Here is a 7,141-nt window from a genome sequence, read left to right on the forward strand (position 1 = left end):
GGCCGAGGCTGCAGTGACGGTAGCGCTCCTGATGGGCGGCACGAAGCCGGCACTCTTGAAGATTGCCAGGTCTTCCTACACAGGACTCCCTATTCTGTGACCAGCCCCTGCGAAAGAGGCTGCAGCATCAGCCCCCCCAGCACGGCACGGCCCGTTCGGGGCTCGCTCCCCCGTGCCGGCAGCCAGCCACACTCCGCAATTTGCTGCAGCCTCCAAATCACCCTCAGAGGGGATCCCCAGCACCCTCGTTGGCAAGTCAGCGGTGGGGAGTCCCCCATCCTCAGTGCGATGTCAAAACCCGCGTCGGGCTGTGAGGCTCCCGCACCTCCGGCAGTAAGACCGACCTCTGCCAAAATTCCCGCTCCGGCAGCCAGATTTTTGGGCTGGCGAAAGGCCGGACCTGCCACGCTCTTCTCCAGTGATAAACCAGGGAGCCCTTGTAGAAGTAAACCTCGTCGTTAAGGCTCGGTTGAGACTCACGGTACGGCACACCTCTTGTTTGAGCTCCAGCATCTCTGCAGACTCCAGCCGACAACTTCTGGGTGATGTTTTCAAATTTCCTCTCAGTACGATGAAAGGCTGGAAGTCCAACTTATTAAAAGAAATAATCTCAGCTCCTGGAGCTGAGATTTCAATTTCATCACCTTGCTCCAGGAGCTGGGACCTTGGCACAGATGGATAGTGCCTATCTGTTAATCCAGTGCCAGAGAGAAGAAAGAAAAAGCTCATTGTTTTGTAGCAAACCAAAGAGAGAAATCATTTTGGGGCCCAGGTCCTACCTGAGACTCAGAGAGCACTGAAGCTTCGAGGCCTTAGAGTGTTTTTTTGCAGAGGTCAAGCGCATGTCCCTGGCACGGAATGAGCAGAATAAAAATTGGCATTAAATTCTGTGTGACTAAAACCTTGATTCAGCGTCACTGCGAGTGAAAACCCCAGAGAACATGAAACGCCGTTATAGTTGTACTACAAGGCTTTGGATTTTTTTTTTCTCTACCCCTCTGGTGCCTGATGTTCCTGCAATTAATTTAGTCTGTGTTTCTAACAGTGTGTGAGCAGAAGGAGAAGAAGCAAATTGATTTTTGGTTTTCCTTGTATCCAAACAGTATGACTTGTTAAAGGAAGAGCTTACGTTTTAGCCCCAGCGTAAATCTCTCTCACATTCTGGATAATCCGTGAAAAATACCCCAGAGAGTACTTTTTGGGGAGGAAAAAAGATGCGCACGCGGAGGTGTGCAGAGGAACCTGTGCACCGTGACTCGCAGAAGGCAGGTGAGGACCGGGGCCGTGCACCGGGATGCTGGATGCTGCCACGGGTGGCGGGCGGCTGCCCGGAGGACATCCAGCGGGATGGGAAGCGGCTGCTCAGGACAGACAACTGAGGATGGGAAGTCACCGATAAATTACTTCTGATCTCACCATGACTCACTACAGAAACCTCCCTACTTTAGCTCGTCTTTTCGAGACATCGTTACCGACAACGGATTTGTGGTGGTGGTTTTTTTTTTAAACCAAACTTAGAAAGCAACCCAAACACGTGAGCACTGAATAATTACTGTGCATGCTTAGCACCTAAATAATAAAAGCGCTTGCACTGCACTTTTCCGATCCGGAGCGCTGTAGACTCTGAGTAATCGTTTCTAACCCCGTGTTACCGATGGATGTTCGCGTTGCTTTCCCAGGCCCACCGATGAGAAAGCCGAGGCAGAGGGTGAGCCCGACGCCCTGGAGAGGCTGCGGAGTCAGACCGAGAGCGCGCGGGTGCTGCTGAGATTTTCAGCTCTCCCTGCTGCACGCAGCCTTTTCAAAAAGGCAGGGCCAGGGCTCGTTACCCGCATTTCTCTTCCTGCTGTCCCTTTGAACACCATTCTGCACGCAAACACGCCCATGAACTAAATATCTTGAAGCTCATCCTTTCCAGGAGACGTACATTACCTTGCCTTCTTCAAGCCTGCGCAGGGCTTATGCTGCAGCTGAACCCGAAGCAGCGGTGTGGGGAAAAATGGTGATGGAAATAACTTGAGGAAAGAAGGAAGCCAGGGCAGCTCCGGCAGCTTTTATATCTCCTCCTCAAGTCGGCATGAACACACGCGGCTCGGAGGAAGGGCGCGCAGCCACGTTCCTCGCTCGCAGCAGTTTCGAATGGGGGCAGGAGGACCTGTTGCCCCGAGCGCGAGCGATTTTCCCGGGCGCGCTGTGCCGGAGGGTTGGTGGCACAGCCTGGCACACCGTGGTGCCCGTTGGGATGCTCTCCGTGCCGGTCCCTAAAGCTGTTGGAGATCTTCGGTGCTCACCATCTGCAAGAGCGTGGGAAGCGAGCTGGGGAAACGGGGAGGTGCGGAGCAGGGCGGGTGGGCTGAGTGTCCAGCACGTGGAGAGAAAATCAAAATCCCGTGAGGGGATGGGTTCCTCACTCGGAAGGCTGTTGGAAGGGCTGTTTTAAGAGATTTCTCCAATGGACCGAGGAGGAAGAAGATGACATTTTAGATGCTCGAGGTACACAACGTGTTGCTTTCAGGTATGTTCATGGGGGATTTAGGGACAGCTTGATCTGCTTAAGAAGCAAAAGATAGTCCAAGATAGACTGAAAATCTGGAACCAAACCGAAGGACATCATATTGGTACAACCAGATAGACACTCTGCTCCTCTTTCAAAGATAAGCAGTTTTACTGCAGATCTTTCTGCTTTTTATCCTCATGTTTTGTACTTCTGATGGACTGTTCTCTCAAGGCAAGGCAAGCCCTCCACGTCCACGTTGCTGGGGGGAGCTGCTCCAGGTCCAGCTGGGGAATGGAATCTCCTCCTTGAAATAAGTTATCCATAATCAGTGAAAAGACTTCTCAAAATTGTATGGAGAGCCTTTTAATAAAAAAAGCCAACCAAACAAACCAAAACCCAACCTAGTGATGTTAGTTCCATGATAAGGAATTCAGCCTACTCTTACTCTACTCCCCCTGCAGCTCTTCAGGTCTGCTTTGTCAATGGCTGGGAATGGAAACACAAATTCAGTGCTGGTCTCAGAACTGTAGTCAGTATAAAACCTCTTTGGTTAATAGTTTTAGCTCCTCCTTCAGTCTCCAGCCTTTAAGCATTCACTTGTCAGTGAAGTGCCAGTGTTCAGCCCTGGCTCTCGTCTGGAGGCATCTCCTCAGGTTGTCAGAGGTTTGCACAGTCAGACGTTGGATAAAACCCGCTTTTCAAGGAGCCTGTCACATGCCATTGGAAGTTTCTGAGCCTATTTTGTCCAAGAAAAATTATTTTACAGCCACAATAAGGAGTTTATTCCAGGTCTTTTTCTATTTTGAATGCAATATTTTAGTTCTGGCTCTACCGTTGCCAGCACCATGGGCTGCTATTTTGTTGTCATTCCTGCTAATGAAGTAAATAGCTTTGCATTCCAGCTCATGATAATAACACAGCTGTATTCCTAGTTGGCCTTGGCCAAGACAAGCTATTAAAATGAGTTTTGTTTTGTCATGTTTCATTTTCTGAATCACCTTGAGGAGGTGTGGAGCTGGTGGAAGCACACCGAACAGGCTGAGAGTCAAAGGCAGGAAAAACATCTGAGACAAACCCGCTGTGCCAGGCTCCACTGGGACAAAAGCAATAACATTGCTTGTCTCCTAATTCCGTGCAAAGGCACGTGTGAGAAAAGGCTCATTTTTTTGTGTGTTCAAAGTACAGCCCCTCTGTTTTTTTTTAATCTGCCACTTGTAACTCATGGTGCAATGCCTGCGCAGACTGTCCGCTGGCTTTTGCTGCAGAGAGGTGAGCAGTGGAAAACGCAGCGCTGGGCTTTGCCGAGTGCTTCCCTGTTACTGGAGTAATTTTGGTCAACGGCGTCTTTTCTGGTAGGGAAAAAGAAAAAAAAAATATTATTTCACATGACTTGAACTCTGCAGCCTGATACGATCATTAGAAAGCTTTGACTGTGTTATAACTAACTTTTGATGCCAGCACGGCTTTGTGCAGGCTCCTCTCTGAAGGTCCTACCTTGGCAGCTGCCATCAGCAGCCTCACCTCACGTGGAGGTATCCGTGATGGCAGTCGCTGGTGGGGATGGTGGGCTGAAGAGATCATCTTTGCAAATACTGCATGACGCTGCCGCCTTCTGCTTTGCTGGGGATGAGGAAGGCTCGAGCCCTTTCCTCTCCCTCCACGCGCTCCTTGACACGGGCTCGTTTCTTTAGCTGTGTAGAGTCGCATCCACGCCTGGATCCCACAGGACTTTGGTACGGATCCAGCATCACTCATTGCACGGGCAAACCTTTTTTGAAAGGGACCGGCAGATTTCAGGGCGGCCAGGAGAAGTGCCTTCTCCTCAGCAAAATCAGCCTCTGAGCGGCTGCCAATTAGCTGCTGCAACAGCTCACGATGGCAGGTAGTGTTTGAAAGCCAGAGATTTATAATCCAGGGTCACATAAAGTCTATGGCAAATCAAATCTGTGATGAAAAAAAAAAAGCCTGTAATAAAAAGATTCAACACAGGAAGTCTGACGAATTGTTAATTTTACTTAGGATAATTACAGTATTTACATCTAGGTAGCGCTGACAGTTCAGGGCTTGGCTTTGATATACTCTAATGTGATTTATGGGCAGCAGAAAGGAGCTGGGTTGAGGCCATCATCTTCACCCCAGGAACATCCACTCTCTGTGCAAAGCTCCGATGAGCGTGTGCCGCCCCAGCAGATACGACCGACCGCAGGTGCCTCCTGTCTGAAGCAGGGCGTCTTCGTGGGCTGCTGCTCAGAGACAACCCTACATCCTGCTGATTAAATGCTAATGAAGACACTACATTTATAGACAGCCCAAAGAGCTTGACAAAGAGCCCAAGGGAATAAGCCAAAAATGGAGTATTGACCCCAGAAGAGACAAGTGGGAAAGGAGAAAGGAAATGAGGCTGCCTCATCTTCCAGGAGCTGCTTTTGGTGCTTCAATAGACGGTTCATCAACAGCGGCCACAGCCCCAGGTATAAAAGAGGCCACTGTCATCACCCATAGCTCCGTTCTGCCAATGCAATCTACAGCATCAGGCTGAGGAAACAGCTGCAAAACGAGAAACAGCCAGGGCTCTAACATCGATTTTCAGCACAAATGCTACAGATGCTTGTGTTTTTGAGGATTTGCTCTGTCCCTGTCTCGTGGATGCCATCCTCCCCCTCGGAGATCTCCAGCTGTGAGCAGGACAAGCCATGTCGGTGCGGTGGCGGAGGTGGTCGCAACCCAGGACATAAACGGTGCATGAGCACAGTGGTTGCAGAAACAGTAAAAGTAATTTTTGACAGATGTCGTATGTAATACGGGAATGGAATAAGGATGGGCTCCGTTTCTCCACCAGCAGAAGGAGCACCTCTGGGTGCCAGCCTCAGGTTTTAAAGGCAGGTAGCATCTGGATCAAAAAAAGGAGACTGTGGTTTGGGTTTATCAACAGCTGATGACTGAAAAGAGACTGACGCTCGTGGGTGAAACCAGGGGGGAGAGGGACAAGGTCTGGGAGATGGATAAGAACTTCCTGAAGCAAATCCAGCACAGGCCTTTCTGAATTTTACCCTCCTGGAAGTGGTGCCCAGTACACCCATTGGGATTCACATTTACCTCAACCCTCTCAAGAAGATCCCACGTGGATAAAATGAAATCTGTCCTAAAATGCCTGATAAAAGGACGGGGTATCTCATTCTGCCTCCTACCTGGGAGCAACACCTCTTCGCCATCTCACCGCCCTGCAGGAAGGGTACACAGCAGCACCGAGAGGCACCCAAAATATCCGCCTGGGAGGACAAGTCTGGGTTGTTCCTCACACCAATCCCTTTACGGAGTGGTTTATCTTGTTGGAAGGTTTCTGGAGAAACCAGAGGCTTAGGGACGATCCTCACAGAGCTGTTGTCTTTCTTCATAGACTTTCATCTCTGAACAGTTTGGAGATCAGTGATTTATGAGTATTTTAAATGTTCGGTCTCCACTTAGCTGAGCAGGGAGATGCATGGCCACTCACTCTGCGTGGAGCAGCGGGATGCGAGAGCCTTGGCACCTGGAGCCAGCTCTCACCCCCAAAACCACACATGAGTAAAGGAGGTTCGTAACAAGCATAATGACTTAGACACCGAAACCATACAAAACCGAACTCATGTTTTACAGAAACGGCTGCAGCCCTGGGATGAATTTTGGCAAATACATGCCCTTCAGAAAATCCACAGTACTGACTATCGGGGAGGGGAGGTGGGGGGGAGTACACAAAACATCCAAGCCCATGTTTCTCATTAAAAAATCATAACGTTTCATGTCTAAAATGTCAAAATGAATCATTTCAATGCATTCGATACAACCGGAGTAAAGAGACTGCTCCAACAGCACACCACCTCTCTCAGCAAGCGGATGGGAGACGAATGCCCTTTTTGATTTGCATTGCAGCTGATATCTTCTAGGACATGGAAGAGGAAGGGCGATGAAAAGGATACTAAGCAGGCTGTGTCTCCGGAGAAGAAAAACCTCCCTTAATCCCCTTCCCCAGCACATAAACATCCACTTGAGACCCAGCGCAGGAAGACAAAGAGGAGATGAGAGTGACTGAGGAAGAACAGCACAACCAGAAGAAGAGGACATGTTCCCAAAGGCACTGCCAGCGCGCTGCAATCCAGGATCATCTGCCCATGGCAGCAGATCAACTGAAAATACCTACCTGAAGCCCCATGGACAGAAGAACCCGATGTGCCAGGGCCATACTGCTTTGCACTCCCACCTCGAGTTTTGATACCTACCACACTGGTACCTTTCTGGAGGCAACTGCCGTGCCTTCCTCCTGGCTTATGTGCTGGAGCAGTGAGGCCAGGACTCACCTTTCCTGCAAGGACCAAGAAATCAGGTGATTGAGCCACGCTCACAGTTATATGGAAAGAAAAGGCAGCCAACAGGCAAACTCCAGGCTGCTGCAGTGCAGCAGGTAAATTCAGCACGGCAGCAGGCAGTGGTGCATCCCCATGTCCAGATCTGGCCTTTCCAGAATCAGCTGGTGCTAATTTTCAACAGACTTTTAAAGTGCAACCTCAAATGCCTTTTTTTTTTTTTTTTCCCCCTCTTTTGCAGCGGGGACCGTTGCTGGCGATGGCATGATGTGAAGGCCCGTCGAGCTGCACTGCCACCGGGCAG

The 7,141-nt window shown here is 50.0% G+C and overlaps 1 long non-coding RNA gene across 1 annotated transcript; it reads right to left on the reverse strand.

Annotated features, from left to right (window-relative positions):
* Positions 1 to 2,197: 2,197 nt before the first annotated feature.
* On the reverse strand, positions 2,198 to 5,349 carry LOC121233900. Its single transcript, XR_005934247.1, has 3 exons — positions 4,535 to 5,349; positions 3,992 to 4,441; positions 2,198 to 3,846 (listed from the first exon to the last, which is right to left on the reverse strand). It is a non-coding gene; the product is annotated as an uncharacterized LOC121233900 (long non-coding RNA).
* Between the last annotated feature and the right edge of the window lie 1,792 nt (positions 5,350 to 7,141).

The sequence above is a fragment of the Aquila chrysaetos genome, chromosome 17 (assembly GCF_900496995.4).
Source record: "Aquila chrysaetos chrysaetos chromosome 17, bAquChr1.4, whole genome shotgun sequence".
NCBI classification, from domain to species: domain Eukaryota; kingdom Metazoa; phylum Chordata; class Aves; order Accipitriformes; family Accipitridae; genus Aquila; species Aquila chrysaetos.